General features: G+C 44.2%; 2 non-coding genes and 1 pseudogene across 2 annotated transcripts; all 3 read right to left on the bottom strand.

Annotated features, from left to right (window-relative positions):
• Window positions 1-1529: 1529 nt before the first annotated feature.
• Window positions 1530-1602, bottom strand: trnav-cac (transfer RNA valine (anticodon CAC)). The gene has a single exon. It is a non-coding gene; the product is annotated as a tRNA-Val (tRNA).
• An 8406-nt stretch (window positions 1603-10008) lies between these two features.
• On the bottom strand, window positions 10009-10081 carry trnav-aac (transfer RNA valine (anticodon AAC)). The gene has a single exon. It is a non-coding gene; the product is annotated as a tRNA-Val (tRNA).
• A 3183-nt stretch (window positions 10082-13264) lies between these two features.
• Window positions 13265-13444, bottom strand: LOC144485794 (U2 spliceosomal RNA; annotated as a pseudogene).
• Between the last annotated feature and the right edge of the window lie 3509 nt (window positions 13445-16953).

Consider the following 16953-nt stretch of genomic DNA (forward strand, 5'->3'; position numbering starts at 1 on the left):
CTTTAGCTCCTCCCTATTCACTTCCCGGGTTCTAAACACCCCTTTCAAGTGAGGCAGCGCTTCACATGCACCTTCTTCAATCTGGTCTATTCAATTCACTGCTCCCAATCCAGTCTACTCTACATTGGAGAGACCAAACACAAATTGGGTGACCACTTTGTTGAAAACCTTCAGTGCGTCCGCAAGCAGGACCCAGATCTTCCTGTCACTTGCCACTTCAACACACCACCCTGCTCTCCTGCCCACATGTCCGTCCTTGGCCTTTTGCAATGTTCTCGTGAACCCCAATGCAAATTGGAGGAACAGAACCTCATCTTCCGATTGGGCACTTTACAGCCTTCCAGACTGAACATTGAGTTCAACAACTTCAGAGCATGTTTCTCCCCTCCACCTTCACCCCATTTCCATTTATTTTATTTCATTTTGTTTCTTCTTTTCATCTCATTCATCCATTTTATCATATTTCTTTCTCACTTCCATTTTTCAACTTCTTCATCCCTGCTCTCCTTCTCGCCCGCACCCGCCCCCTCCCCCCCACCAACCCCCCCCCCCCCCCCCCCCTCCATTCAGGGCAAACCATCTGTACCTCTGCTCTACCATTCTGATTAACATTTTTCACACCTCTCTCAGCCTTCTGCATTCTCCTTTTCATTCCCCTTGTCCAATTACAGCACCCCCCCCCCCTTCCACCCTCATAATATAAATCTTGTCTGATTTTCTTTGCCCTTAGCTCTGATGAAGGGTCATCCAAACTCGAAACGTTGGCGAGTTACTCAATATTTGTTTTGTTATTCAATATTAAATATGAATCCATGTATTTAATACATACATCTTCATTCTGAGTTGAATATCTCGGGAATATGCAACATTGCATTGCAAACATTACTGACCAATAAAAGAAATCGAGTTACTGGGTAATACACATTCCATGGTGCTTATTTGAGACAGTCAGCTTTTAAACAATATCAAACATCCTAAAAGGGAAAAGATTTAATAATGATTTGCTAGTTATACTTGATCCCTCTTTATTCTGCATGTGAAACATTCTGGCGCCTAAATCCCGTTCATCTATAGAAAAGTCCAGCAGTTCTACGCTGAGTTTCGATTTACTCATCTCCCTGAGTGATTTTTCCCCATTTCTTTATAATGAAGAACAATTTTAAAAATATGCTTCCGGGAAATGTGCGCCATTTCCTCTAGTTTAGTTACAGTTTCACTTGTGTCTGTCTTTATGAGCACACACGACTATGACACATGTTTCAGATGATGATTAACTATGTTAGTCTGCACTTGTAAAACCATTATATTCTGTTATGGACTGAACAAGTTGCTAATATGCGCACAGTGTCAAAATACACACATTTATTTCCTCATTGCGTCTTAAAACACAGCATTTCTGATTTTGCTGAAAGCATTTGTGGCCGAGTTCAGAGCAAAGATAACATGGTTACAACATGGAGAATCGGATAATGTTAAGCAACAACTACCATGCAAAACTTCCCTCACGCTAAATGAAGAACTATAACTAATGTTTCTGCCCGGTTTCGAACCGGGGACCTTTCGCGTGTGAGGCGAACGTGATAACCACTACACTACAGAAACAACTGATAGTATAGCGCCACCAATTGGCCTGGCCACAATGTTCAACACCATTGTGTTGCCGCAGGTTTGAATGGTTATACTGAGAGCCCATGTCACTCAATACAAGACAAAAACAGTTTCTTTCAACCTGATTTCTCAACTTATCTTGAACTTCAACCTTTCAAAGCGGTCGTCCGGCAAATATCGAAGGAAGCAATGATTTCTGCTCAATCATTAATGCATCATTCTCATCTTCCTTCGAATAATTTCAACCAGTTCTACCCAGTATTTGTTCGTTGTTCAATGTTTAATATTAATATATTATTATTAATTACATATCTCCTCATTCTGAATGAAATATCTCCGAAGTAGACAATATTGAATTGCAAACATGAATCGAGTCACATGTCACGGTGCTTAATTGAGATTGACCACAATCAGCTTTTAAACAAAATCAAATATCTTTCAAGGGAATAGATTTAAGAATGACTTGTTAGTTATACTTGATCCCTCTTTATTCTGTGTTTGAAACACTCAGACGTCTTAATCCCGTTCAGCTGTAGGAAAGTCCAGTAGATCCGCACTGATTCTCGATTTCCTCAACTGTCTGAATGGTTTTCCCTATTTCTTTACTCTGAAGAACGATGTTAAATAATGGTTCCGCGCAATGTGCGTCATTTCCTCTAGTTCAGTTACAGTTTCACTTGTGTCTGCCTTTTTGAGCACACAATACTATTCGACATGGTTCAGGTGATGATTAACTTTGTTAGTCTGCATCAACAAAGCCATTAAATTCTGTTGTGGACTGAATGAGTTGCTGATATGTCCACGGTGTCAAAACAGGAACATCTATTTCCTCTCATTGCGTCATAAAAATACAGGATCTCTGATTTTGCTGAAAGATTTTGAGGCCGAGGTCAGAGCAAAGATAACATGGCTTTAATATTGAGTTTCGGATAATGTTCAGCAACAAATTTCAATCATGTAAACTTCCCTCACCCTGAATGAACACATTTTAATAATATTTCGGCATGGTTTTGAACGAGGGATTTTCCGTGTGTGAGGCGAATGCAACCACCATTACACTACAGAAACTGCTGGCGTCTGTAGGACCCAATGGGACTCTCTTGAAATGTTGCAACACTCATTGGGACTGCTGTCGACATATTGATCCAAGAATGATTTTGATTTGATTTGATTTATTATTGTCACATGTATTAACGTACAGTGAAAAGTATTGCTTCTTGCGCGCTATACAGACAAAACATACCGCTCATAGAGAAGGAAGCGAGAGTGTGCACTTTGCAGTGTTACAGTCATAGCTAGGGTGTAGAGAAAGATCAACTTAACGCAAGGTAAGTCCATTCAAAAGTCTGACAGCAGCAGGGAAGAAGCTATTCTTGAGTCGGTTGGTACGTGACCTCAGACTTTTGTATCTTTTTCCCGAAGGAAGAAGGTGAAAGAGAGAATGTCCGGGGACGTGGGGTCCTTAATTATGCTGGCCGCTTTGCCGAGGCAGCGGGAAGTGTAGACAGAGTCAATGGATGGGAGGCTGGTTTGTGTGATGGATTGGGCACAATCACGACCTTTTGTATTTCCTTGCAGTCTTGGGCAGAGAAGGAGCCACAGCAAGCTGTGATACAACCAGAAAGAATGCTTTCTATGGTACATCTGTAAAAGTTGGTGAGAGTCGTAGCTGACGTGCAAAATTTCCTTCGTCTTCTGAAGACGTGGAGGTGTTGGTGGGCTTTCTTAACTATAGTGTCGTCATGGGGGGACCAGGGCAGATAGTTGGTGATCTGGAGACCTAAAAACATGAAGCTCCCGACCCTTTCTACTTCGTCCCTGTTGATATAGACAGGGACATGTTCTCCTTTACGCTTCCTGAAGTCGATGACAATCTCCTTCATTTAGTTGACATTGAGGGAGAGACTATTGTTGCTGCACCAGTTCACCAGATTCTTTACCTCATTCCTGTACTCTGTCTCATCATTGTTTGAGATCTGACCCACTACGGTGGCATCGTCAGCAAACTTGAAAATCGAATTGAAGGGGAATTTGGCCACACAGTCATAGGTGTATAAGGAGTATAGTAGGGGGCTGAGAACACAGCATTGTGGGGCACCGGTGTTGAGGATGATCGTGGAGGAGGTGTTGTTGCCTATCTTTACAGATTATGGTCTGTGAGTTAGGAAGTTCAGGATCCAGTCACAGAGGAGGTGCCGAGGTCCAGGTCACGGAGTTTGGAGATGAGTTTCGTGGGAATAATAGTGTTGAAGTCTGAGCTATAGTCAATAAATAGGAGTGTGTCCTTGTTATCTAGGTGATCCAGGGTTGAGTGCAAGGCCACGGAAATGCCGTCTGCTGTGGACCTGTTGCGGCGGTAGGCAACTGTAGTGGATCCAGGTAGTCCGGGAGGCTGGAATTGATTCGTGCCATGACACACTTTTCAAAGCACTTCATCATGATGGATGTCAGAGCCACCGGCCGATAGTTATTAAGGCACGCTGCTTGATTTTTCTTAGGTACCGGGATGATGGTCGGCTTCTTGAAGCAGATAGGGACTTCAGATTGTTGTAATGATTGAAAATGGTTGACAATGGCAGAGAACAATAAGAGGCCCTTCGACCCACCATGACTATCCAATTATTTTATGACGAGTTACCAAACTGACGTGTCGGTGCGGGCTTGGTGGGTCGAAGGGCCTGTTCCAGTGCTGCACTGTTCTTTGTTCTCATTTCAATTTCCTCCTCTCATTCCATGAAGCTGATTTTTCTCCCTTTCAAGTCATTGTCCAATCCCCATTTGAAGAAGTAGTTTCTGTGGAATCCATGTACAGTTTGCTTTAGGTAACAACGTTTCACTGACCCAATGGCATGAAGTATTGGATATAGCTTCCCAATATAGTTTTCAACGTAAGCATATATTTATTTCTGCAATTGATTTCAAATGGAATTTACAAAACGGGTTTAATCGGATGAAGCATCTCCTCATTATTTCTGAATTATATATGATATTAACTCCACAACTTTCCACAGAGTATGGAATATAACAGAGGAGAATTAATCACCTATACCTGAAGCAGTCTCCTTGTGTTGTCCTCCTGTGTCCCAAACATCCGATCTGGCAACCTCGAGAATGGGTGGGGAATCTATCTTACCTACAGCGACCTCACACGGGGTGGCACGGTGGCACAGTGGCACACTGCTGCCTCACAGCGCCAGGGATTTGGGTTCGATTCCTGGCTTGGGTCTGAGTGGAGTTTGCACGTTCTTCCTGTGTCTGTGTGGATTTGCGCCAGTTTCTTCCCACAGTCTGAAAGACGTGCTGGTTAGGTGCATTGCCATGCTAAATTTCTCCCTTAGTGTACCCGAACAGGTGGCGGGGTATGGTGACTAGGGGATTTTCACAGTAACTTCATTGCAGTATTAATGTAATCCTACTTGTGACATTAATAAATAAACTTTAAACATGATATGGACACATCCAGAATGTGTTTGGCTGTTAAAATAAATACATCCATTATTGCTTATTCTCCAAAAGTGTCCACTGTTGAGTCATCAATTAATGATCACCATTGATGAGGAATAGATTTCTGGCTGTTCCTGTTGTTAAAATGGACAGTTCCATCGCAATGAATATCTAACACGATATTGCCGCACTGACATAACCCTAGGGAATTCCAGTTCAGAAAGTTACTCTGGAGCTAGTACGCTTTTGAGATAGTCAATGAGTGCACTTCTCTTGAGTGTGTCAGTGGCTGTGTTAATCTGTTTTTTTTATCTTCCTTAGTGATTAGATTAGATACCCTACAGTGCAGAAAGAGGCCATTTGGCCCATCGAGTCTGCACCGACCACAATCCCACCCAGGCCTTACCCCCATCTCTACATATTTACCCACTAATCCCTCTAACTCACGCATCTCAGGACACTAAGGGGCAATCAACCTAACCCGCACATCTTTGGACTGTGGGAGGAACTAACCAGACTAACGTGTCAGAAATCTACAGAATAATTCTGTATTTATAACGAGTGACGTTAGAATTGATGTCAGTCTCTGGGCATATATCTATATGGTTATATATCCTTACACGTGTTGGTCTTTGCACGTGGCCGTGTGTGTATCTGCTTTCCCCGTGTCTGCGTGGGTTTCCTCGGGTGCTCCGGTTTCCTCCCACGGTCCAAAGATGTACAGGTTAGTTTGATTGGCCATGCTAAATTGACCCTAGTGTCAGGGGGATTAGCGGAGTAAATGTATGAGGTTACGGGAATAGGGCCTGGGAGACTTGTGATCGGTACAGACTCGGTGGGCCGAATGGCATGTTTCTGTACTGTACAAATTCTATGATTCTATGATTCTATTATCTAGATATGTGTCAGTCTTTGCAGGTTGCCGTGTGTGTATCTGTTTCCAATATGCGGCATTGCTGTCCACGGGAGGGCGCTCTCTGATCACTTATGAAAAATCACGATTCCCTTCTCGAGGAAGCGAATGTTTGAAGATCTAAAAATGGGCGGAGAGACGGAGTCACTTGCGACCTCATAACAGTCCACTGACTGTTTCAACTTCTCAATTTCCAGGTCTTATGCAGACAGTGATCACTGCCTCTGTTTCTGGTGTTCAGACTGGAACTATGGGGGTGAAGCTCTGTCTGTCTCTGGTTATTACCCTGATGTGGAGATGCCGGCGTTGGACTGGGGTGAACACAGTCAGAGTTTTAACAACACCAGGTTAAAGTCCAACAGGTTTAATTGGTAGCAAACACCATTAGCTTTCGGAGCGCTGCTCCTTCGTCAGATGGAGTGGAAATGCGCTCTCAAATAGGGCACAGAGCCACAAAAATCAAGTTACAGAATACTGATTAGAATGCGAATCCCTACAGCCAGCCAGATCTTAAAGATACAGACAATGTGGGTGGAGGGAGCATTAAGCACAGGTTAAAGAGATTGTATTGTCTCCAGACAGGACAGCCTGCAAGTCCAGGAGGCAAGCTGTGGGGTTGCTGATAATGTGACATAAATCCAACATCCCGGTTTAGGCCGTCCTTATGTGTGCGCAATAGCCAAGTTCCAAGTTTTTTCTGTCTCTTATCCCGAACATCAAGATTTAAAATCGTTCGTCTCGCAAATATCTAAGGGAGCAATGATTTCTACCCATTCATTAATGCATAATTTTCATCTTTATTCGAACAATCTCAATCAATTGTACTCAGTAATAAAAGTAAATTACTGCGGATGAGCAAAGAGAAAATGCTGCAACATCTCACAATGTCTGGCAGCACCTGTAAGGAGTGAAAAGGGCGGACGTTTCGAGTCCAGATGAAACTTTATCAAAGCTCATTGCACAATTGTACTCAGTATTTGTCTCACTATTTAGTATCAATGCGTTATTTAACACATATGTCTTCATTGTGAATTGAATATCTCTGAAATTGAACATCACTGAATTGCAAAAATAACTGACCAACAGAACGAAGCGAATCACCGGGTAATACAGATCACAAAGTCAACTACATTTAAATGGAGGAGAATCAAGCATTATCTGCTCGTGACAGTTGACCCTTTTTTATTACGGGCGTGAAACATTCATGCACATAACTTCCTGACCTTTACCGGAAAGTCCAGTCGATCAGCGCTCAGAGTCGATTCCCTCATTTGTCTGAGTGGCTTTTCCTGTTGCTCAATGACGAAAAACGATTTTCAAAAGATTCTTCTGTGAAATGTGAGCCATTTCCTCTAAGTTCACCGATAGTATCATTTGTATCTGTCTTATTGAGCACACACTAAGATCAGATATTTCAGATGGTGATTAACCAGATTAATCTGCACCTATAAACCCATTGAACTCTGTTGTAGACTGAACGAGATGCGAATAAGTGCTCGGTGTCAAAATCGAACTTTCCTGTCAGTGCGTCCAAAAAAAAGCGTTTCTTATTTCACAGAAAGCATTTGAGGGTGATGTCAGAGCAATGATAACATGCCTTTAACATCGAGGCTCGGATAATGATGCGCAACAAACTGAAAACAAGCAATTTTCCCTTCCACGACAGGAGGAAGCTTAATGAATGTTTCTGCCTGGTTTCGAAGCGGCGACTTTCCGCGTGTTAGGCAAACGTGATAACCACAACACTACAGAAACAGCTTGAATGACAGTGGAGCAAATCTGCCTGTCTGCAATGTTCAACTACGCTGTGATGCTGCAGGTTCCGATGGTGAGACTGAGAGCCCATGTCACTGAATTCACGAAGATAACCGTTACTTTCAATCTGATTGTTCGACTTATCCCGAACATCAAAATTCAAAATCGTTCTTCTGGCAAATATCTAAGGGAGCAATGATTTCTGCCCATTCGTTAATGCATCATTTTCATTTTTCTTCGAATCACCTCAATCAATTGTACTCAGTAATAAAACGTTTCGAGTCCAGATGACACTTTATCAAAGCTCATTGTACAATTGTACTCAGCATTTGTTTCAATATTTAATATCAATGCATTATTTAATACATATGTCTTCATTATGAATTGAATATCTCTGAAATTGAACATCACTGAATTGCAAACATAACTGACCAACAGAACGAAGCGAATGACCGGGTAATACAGATCGCAATTTTGAGATTGACTATGGTCAGCTTTTAAACAAAGTCAACTCCATTGAAATGGAGAAAAATCAAGAATTATCTGTTCCTGACACTTGAGCCTTTTTTACTATGGGCGTGAAACATTCATGCGCATAACTTCCCGACCTTTACCGGAAAGTCCAGTCGATCCGCGCTGAAACTCGATTCCCTCATCTGTCTGAGTGGCTTTTCCTGTTCCTCAGTGATGAAAAACGATTTAAAAATAGATCTTCTGTGAAATGTGCGCCATTTCCTCGAGTTCACTTACAGTATCACTTGTATCTGTCTTTTTGAGCACACACTACTGTCAGATATTTCAGATGGTGATTAACCATATTAGTCTGCACCTATAAACCCATTAAATTCTGTTGTAGACTGAACGAGATGCGAATAAGTGCTCGGTGTCAAAATCGAAATTTTCTGTCAGTGCGTCAAAACAAAGAGTATTTTTATTATGCAGAAAGCATTTGAGGGTCGTGTCTGAGCAATGATAACATGCCTTTAACATCGAGGCTCGGACAATGATGAGCATCAAACTGGAATCCAACAATTTTTCCTTGCACGACATGAGGAAGCTTAACGAACGTTTCTGCCTGGTTCCGAACCGGGGACCTTACGCGTCTTAAACGAACGTGATAACCACTACACTACAGAAACAGCTTGAACATGCGCGCAACAAATCTGCCTGTCTGCAATGTTCAACTACGCTGTGATGCTGCAGGTTCCGATGGTGAGACTGAGAGCCCATGTCACTGAATTCAGGAAGATAACCGTCACTTTCAATCTGATTCTGCGACTTATTCCGAACATCAAAATTCAAAATCGTTCTTCTGGCAAATATCGAAGGGAGCAATGATTTCTGCTCATTCGTTAATGCTTCATTTTCATCTTTCTTCGAACAATCTCAATCAATTGTACTCAGTAATAAAAGCAAATTACTGCGGATGAGAAAAGAGAAAATGCTGCAAAATCTCACAATGTCTGACAGCACCTGTCAGGAGAGAGAAGGGCGGATGTTTCGAGTCCAGATGAAACATTATTAAAGCTCATTGTACAGTTGTGCTCAGGATCTGTTTCACTATTTAATATCAATGCATTATTTAACACATATGTCTTCATTATGAATTGAATGTCTCTGAAATTGAACAACACTGAATTGCAAACATAACTGCCCAACAGAACGAAGCGAATCACCGGGTAATACACATCGCAGTTTTGAGATTAACTATCGTCAGCTTTTAAACAAAGTCAACTACATTTAAATGGAGGAGAATCAAGAATTATCTGTTCGTGACACTTGAGCCTTTTTAATTATTTGCGTGAAACAGTCATGCGCATAAATTCCGGCCCTTTCCAGGGAAGCCCAGGAGATCCGCGCGGAGTCTCGATTCCCTCATCTGTCTGAGTGGCTTTTCCTGTTTCTCAGTGATGAAAAACGATTTAAAAATAGATCTTCTGTGAAATGTGCGCCATTTCCTCTCGTTCACTTACAGGATCACTTGTATCTGTCTTTTTGAGCACACACTCCGATCAGATATTTCAGATGGTGATTAACCATATTAGTCTGCACCTATAAAGTCATTAAATTCTGTTGTAGACTGAACGAGATGCGAATAAGGGCCCGGTGTCAAAATCGACATTTCCTGTCAGTGCGTCAAAACAAAAAGTTGCTTATTTCACAGAAAGGATTTGAGGGTGATGTCAGAGCAATGATAACATGCCTTGAACATCGAGGCTCGGATAATGATGAGCAACAAACTGGAATCAAGCAATTTTCCCTGACACGACATGAGGAAGGTTAACGAAAGTTTCTGCCTGGTTTCGAACCAGGGACCTTTCGCGTGTTAGGCAAACGTGATAACCACTACACTACAGAAACAGCTTGGCAGCAAATCTGCCTGTCTGCAATGTTGAATTACGCTGTGTTGACGTTGGTTCCAATGGTGAGACTGAGAGCCCATGTCACTGAATTCTGGAAGATAACCGTTACTTTCAATCTGATTGTACGACTTATCCCACACATCAACATTTAAAAGCGCTCGTCTCGCAAATATCTGAGGGAGCAATGATTTCTGCCCATTCATTAATGCATAATTTTCATCTTTTTTCGAACAGTCTCAATCAATTGTACTCAGTAATAAAAGCAAATTACTGCGGATGAGAAAAGAGAAAATGCTGCAAAATCTCACAATGTCTGGCAGCACCTGTAAGGAGTGAAAAGGGCGGATGTTTCGAATCCAGGTGAAACTTTATCAAAGCTCATTGTACAATTGTACTCAGTATTTGTCTCACTATTTAATATCAATGCATTATTTAACACATATGTCTTCATTATGAATTGAATATCTCTGAAATTGAACATCACTGAATTGCAAACATAACTGCCCAACAGAACGAATCGAATCACCGGGTAATACAGATCGCAAATTTGAGATTGACTATGGCCAGCTTTTAAACAAAGTCAACTACATTGAAATGGAGAAAAATCAAGAATTATCTGTTCCTGACACTTGAGCCTTTTTTACTATGGGCGTGAAACATTCATGCGCATAACTTCCCGACCTTTACCGGAAAGTCCAGTCGATCCGCGCTGAGACTCGATTCCCTCATCTGTCTGAGTGGCGTTTCCTGTTTCTCAGTGATGAAAAACGATTTAAAAATAGATTTCTGGGTAAACTGGGGTTGTTCTCCCTTGAAAGACGTAGAATGAGGGGAGATCTAATAGAGGTGTACAAGATTATGAAGGGGATAGATAGGGTGAACGGTGGGAAGCTTTTTCCCAGATCAGAAGTGACGTTCACGAGGGGTCACGGGCTCAAGGTGAGAGGGGCGAAGTATAACTCAGATATTAGAGGGATGTTTTTTACACAGAGGGTGGTGGGGGCCTGGAATGCGCTGCCAAGTAGGGTGGTGGAGGCAGGCACGCTGACATCGTTTAAGACTTACCTGGATAGTCACAGGAGCAGCCTGGGAATGGAGGGATACAAACGATTGGTCTTGTTGGACCAAGGAGCGGCACAGGCTTGGAGGGCCGAAGGGCCTGTTTCCTGTGCTGTACTGTTCTTTGTTCTTTGTGAGGTCTTTGTATGAGCTGAGTTGTAAATCAGTGGAAAGCCAGCATAATACTTGGTCTCTGAAACGTTTCTACATCCATGAACTTTGTTTTAAAGAAATCCACATTTGAAAGCCCGGCCACGACATGAAATATCAGCACCATAACAAGAGGAGATAAGAAAGACAGACACTCACTTTGATCTTTTCATCAGCACATCTGAGAGTTAAGAATGTGTGACATGATTTTGGGATACCGGAGTGAGTGTACAGATGTGATTTGTTACATGTGAAAAATAGCAAGCCTAAATTCATGGTGAGATGGAGTGAAGAGCGGGTCCCAAACACACACAGCTACTTGAGACACAGCAGGAGATGAAATGGCTAATGTGGCCAGGGCATTGAGACAACATTGTGACACCATCAAGGCATTGACACACACTCCAGAGAAACTGAGTTCAAAACAATCAGGATCCAATTAAACACACTGCACATGCTCACAAAGTGAGGAAAATTACAGTAAAATGGATCATATAATGGATTGGGACAATTAACATAGAAACCCTACAGTGCAGAAGGAGGCCATTCGGCCCATCGAGTCTGCACCGACCACAATCCCACCCCCCACATATTTTACCCGCTAATCCCTCTAACCTCCGCATCCCAGGACTCGAAGGGACAATTTTTAACCTGGCCAATCAACCTAACCCGCACATCTTTGGACTGTGGGAGGAAACCGGAGCACCCGGAGGAAACCCACGCAGACAATGTGCAAACTCCACACAGACAGTGACCCGAGCCGGGAATCGAACCCGGGATCCTGGAGCTGTGAAGCAGCAGTGCTAACCACTGTGCTACCGTGCCGCCCCATTTAGGGCTTGGGAGAAATAAGACTGAGTAAGAACTGTCCACAAGTTGGATAGGGGTAAAGAGAGCTGGAGAATCTTTTACATCTTTTATGGACTAGTAACCCAGAACTGACAGCGCTCCTTCAGGAGTAGGAAAGGTCGAGTAGATGTGACCCCAGGCGGGACAGGAACAGAACTGGAAAATAACGGAGTGGAATTGAAATTGTCTAAATGACTGGACTAACAATGTGTGGAATGTACAGACTGGGGGCACAATGGGTGGGGGCGGGGCTCCCGGGTCCGCGCGCCTGAACCCGGAGACGTCACCGCGGAGCAGAGTGATTGCTATTGGGTGATTGAGGCAGGGCTCCATTGTGCCGTCACAATGACTCAGAGGGGCGTTCCCAGCACACAGTGTCCCATTGGCAGCAATATCACTGGTTACAGAAGCCGCACACTGCGGATTGGACACCAGCTCAGCGCGGCTGGCGGTCAGAGCCCCGCCCACCCCCACGTGGGCTCGGGTTCCGCCCCCTCATTGTCCACATGCGGCATTTTGACCAATGGTTGCCAGGAGGACCGGATGGGCGCTGGTCCTCCAGCCAATCAGAGTCCGGGCCTTGTGTCAATGGCCGCATGGAGCTTCGTCCATTGTTGCTGCTGCTCCTCTCCCTCTGAATGAAGATTAAGCTTCAGACAGACTCAACCTTCCTCCTGTCTCCTACATCTGTGAGTAAAACACTTCCTTTTCTCCCCCTTTCCATTTCTTTTCTCATTTTGCACTTCAATTTTTAACTTCTGGGTCACCACTCGCTGCCGAAGTAAAGATTCTCCTCACATTCTCTATGTATCTATAACCGGGTAATACAGTGTATTACACACACCATCAGTCTGCTCATTTATATCCAAATGTAAAACTGTAACGTGACTGTCAGCTTGAAGATTTTCAGCTCTCTGTGCCCACAACAGGAAGAAGTCTCACAACACCAGATTAAAGTCCAACAGGTTTATTTATTTATTTGTACTTTTCCAATTCAATCAAATCAAATCCAATTCAGAGTCTCAACAAGTTGAGACATTTCCGATCCAGGCTGACAAGACAGGACGGGAGACCAAAACCACCCTGTTCTGGGCCCGATCTACATGAGTCAAGCTGATTGGAGAAGGGGGAGGATCCTCCTTCAAGACTTGAGCTCATTTGCATCTTAGCCAAAAGGCCGAGATGCCGCTTTTAAAAATTGCTTCATATGAAACATATGAAGCCTCAGCGTAACCCAATGACCCCAACCAAGTGCAGGCGATCCATACTACACTTGATCTTAGCCAAAAGGCCGAGAAGCGATTTGGTAGCACAAAGCCATCGTCACAATGCCACATTTGGTAGAACAGGAAACTTGAGAAACTCGGCATCACCACCAGCAGCAATCAAGCCTCCCCCGGTACCACAGTAGAAAACAGTACCACTGCAGGGAAGTCCATTGTCAACTTGTCGGACACACTTCAACCAGATGAAATCGAAGTTCTCAATTTCTGCCCCACCACCAAAATAGACCCCATCAGTCTCGCAGCAGACACAGAGGAATTCATCAGGCAAATGAGGCTGCGGGAGTTCTTCCACAAACCCCAAGAGGCCAACAGCGAACATAATGAGATAGTCAATGAACTGGAACAGCCGATAGAGAGATCCACGGTACAGCAACCGAAGAGGAAAGAGTCGAATTGGACTCCTCCGGAAGGCCGCTGCCCTCGACTTGACATGTATGCCCAAGCCGTCAGGAGGTGCGTCAATGCCAGATTCATCAGTCACACTCACAAGACAGCCCCGAACATCACCCAAGCACAACGCAACGCCATCTGCGCTCTCAAGATCAAGCGCACCATTGTCATCAAACCAGCAGACAAAGGAGGGGCAATCATCATGCTGAACAGAATGAATTATTGCAAAGTGTCCTGACAACTGAACAATGAGGAAAACTACAGACAGTTACCTGCAGATCCGACCAAAGAACACACCCGTCAACTCAACAGACAGATCAAGACATTTGATCCGGACCTTCAGAGCACCCTCCGTGCTCTCATCCCACGTACTCCCCGCGTTGGCGATCTCTACTACCTCCCGAAGATACACAAGGCAAACACACCTGGCCGTCCCATCGTATCGGGCAATGGGACCCTGTGTGAGAAACTCTCCGGCTATGTCGAGGGCATCCTGAAACCCATTGTACAAAGAACCCCAGCTTCTGTCGTGACACTACGGACTTCCTTCAGAAACAGCACACATGGAGCAGTTGAACCAGCAGCACTCCTCATCACAATGGATGTCTCGGCACTCGACACCAGCATCCCCCACGACGATGGCATTGGTGCAACTGCCTCAGTACTCAACGCCAACAACTGCCAATCTCCAGATGCAATTTTACAATCATCCACTTCATCCTGACCACAATGTCTTCACCTTCAACAACCAGTTCTTTATCCAGACACACGGAATAGCCTTGGGGACCAAATTCACACCTCAATATGCCAACATCTTCATGCACGTTCGAACAAGACCTCTTCACTGCACAGGACCTTCAGTCCAAGCTGTACACTAGATACATCGATGACATTTTCTTCCTTTGGACTTATGGTGAGCAATCACTGAAACAACGATATGATGACATCAACAAGTTCCATCCCACCATCAGACTCACCATGGACTACTCTCCGGAATCGGTTGCATTCTTGGGCACACACATTTTCATCAAGGACGGTCACCTCAGCACCTCACTGTACCGCAAGCCCACGGATAATCTCACGATGCTCCACTTCTCCAGCTTCCACACTAAACACGTTAAAGAAGCCATCCCCTACGGACAAGCCCTCCGTATACACAGGATCTGCTCGGATGAGGAGGATCGCAACAGACACCTCCAGACGCTGAAAGATGCCCTCATAAGAACAGGATATGGCGCTCAACTCATCGATCGACAGTTCCGATGCGCCACGGCGAAAAACGGACCTCCTCAGAAGACAAACACTGGACAGGAGGACAGAGTACCCTTTGTTGTCCAGTACTTCCCCGGAGCGAAGAAGCTACGACATCTTCTCCGGAGCCTTCAACATGTCATTGATGAAGACCAACATCTCGCCAAGGCCATCCCCACACCCCCACTACTTGGCTTCAAACAACCGCACAACCTCAAAAAGACTATTGTCTGCAACAAACTACCCAGCCTTCAGGAGAACAGTGACCATGACACCACACAACCCTGCCACAGCAACCTCTGCAAGACGTGCCGGATCATCGACACAGATGCTATCATCTCACGTGAGAACACCATCCACCAGGTACACGGTACATACACTTGCAACTCGGCCAACGTTGTCTACCTGATACGCTGCAGGAAAGGATGTCCCGAGGCATGGTACAATGGGGAGACCATGCAGACGCTATGACAGCGGATGAATGAACACCGCTCAACAATCACCAGACAAGAGTGTTCTTTTCCTGTTGGGAACACTTCAGCGGTCACGGGCATTCGGCTTCTGATCTTCGGGTAAGCGTTCTCCAAGGCAGCCTTCACGACACACGACAGCGCAGAGTCGCTGAGCAGAGACTGACAGCCAAGTTCCGCACACATGAGGACGGCCTCAACTTGGATCTTGGGTTCGTGTCATGCTATTTGTAACCCCCATGACTTGCCTGGGCTTGCAAAATCTCACTAACTGTCCTGGCTGGAGACAATACACATCTCTTTAACCTGTGCTTAAACGTCTCTCCACTCACATTGTCTGTACCTTTCAGACTTGATTACCTGTAAAAACTCGCATTCCAACCATTATTTTGTAAATTGAGTTTGTGTCTTTATATGTCCTGTTTGTGAACTGAAATCCCACTCACCTGATGAAGGGGCAGCGCTCCGAAAGCTAGTGTCTTGTGCTGCCAAATAAACCTGTTGGACTTTAACCTGGTGTTGTGAGACTTCTTCCTGTGTTTACCCGAGTCCAACGCCGGCGTCTCCACATCCAGGACAGGAAGCAGTGAGCATGGATCTGTCAATCAGCCTGAATAGTATATATATTATATATTTCCAGTTATTCATCTCTTGCTTATTAGAATCATTAGTCTTTGGATTTTTCTTCCACAGGGATCAGTGGAAGCTGAGGGTTATTGAAGATATTCGAGGATGAGTTAGGTGGATATTACATTGATAAAGGAGTCAAGCGTTATGGAGAACAAGTGGGAAAATGGAGTGAAAGTTAAGATGAGGAGGGATTTCCTCACTCAAGGATGTGGTGAAGTTTTTGAATTCTGCACTCCAGAGGACTGTGGAGCCTCAGTCATCAAATATTTTCAAGAGAGAGATTGGTAACTTTTGAGGCATTGAGCAACATGGGGGACAGAACATAGAAAAGCTACAGCACAAACAGGCCCTTCGGCTCACAAGTTACACCGAACATGTCCCTAGCTACGAGGCTTACCTATAACCCTCTATCTTACTAACTTCCATGATAGTTTGGGAAATAGTGGCGCTATGGAAATAGTGTGAGGTAGACCAGCCAATTCTCAATGAATGGTTGAGGCAGTTCGATGGGCTGAATGGCCAACTGCAGCTCCTGTTTCTTATGATTTGTATGTGGTGGACAGGAAGCAGTGAGCATGGATCTGTCAATCAGCCTCAATCAGCACCTTCAGGAGAATTGGGAGGGTGAATATTAGATACAGCAGAGTGAGAATGGAGGGAGAGTGTGTGGGATGGAGATTCACAGCTTTTGGGGAATGAGAACGGAAAGAATGTTCCATAGAAACTAGAATTGTCTGTTCTGAATTTCTACTTCTATTTCTAACTCATTTTACAGGATATTGAAA

This window comes from Mustelus asterias, unplaced genomic scaffold, assembly GCF_964213995.1.
Source record: "Mustelus asterias unplaced genomic scaffold, sMusAst1.hap1.1 HAP1_SCAFFOLD_220, whole genome shotgun sequence".
NCBI classification, from domain to species: domain Eukaryota; kingdom Metazoa; phylum Chordata; class Chondrichthyes; order Carcharhiniformes; family Triakidae; genus Mustelus; species Mustelus asterias.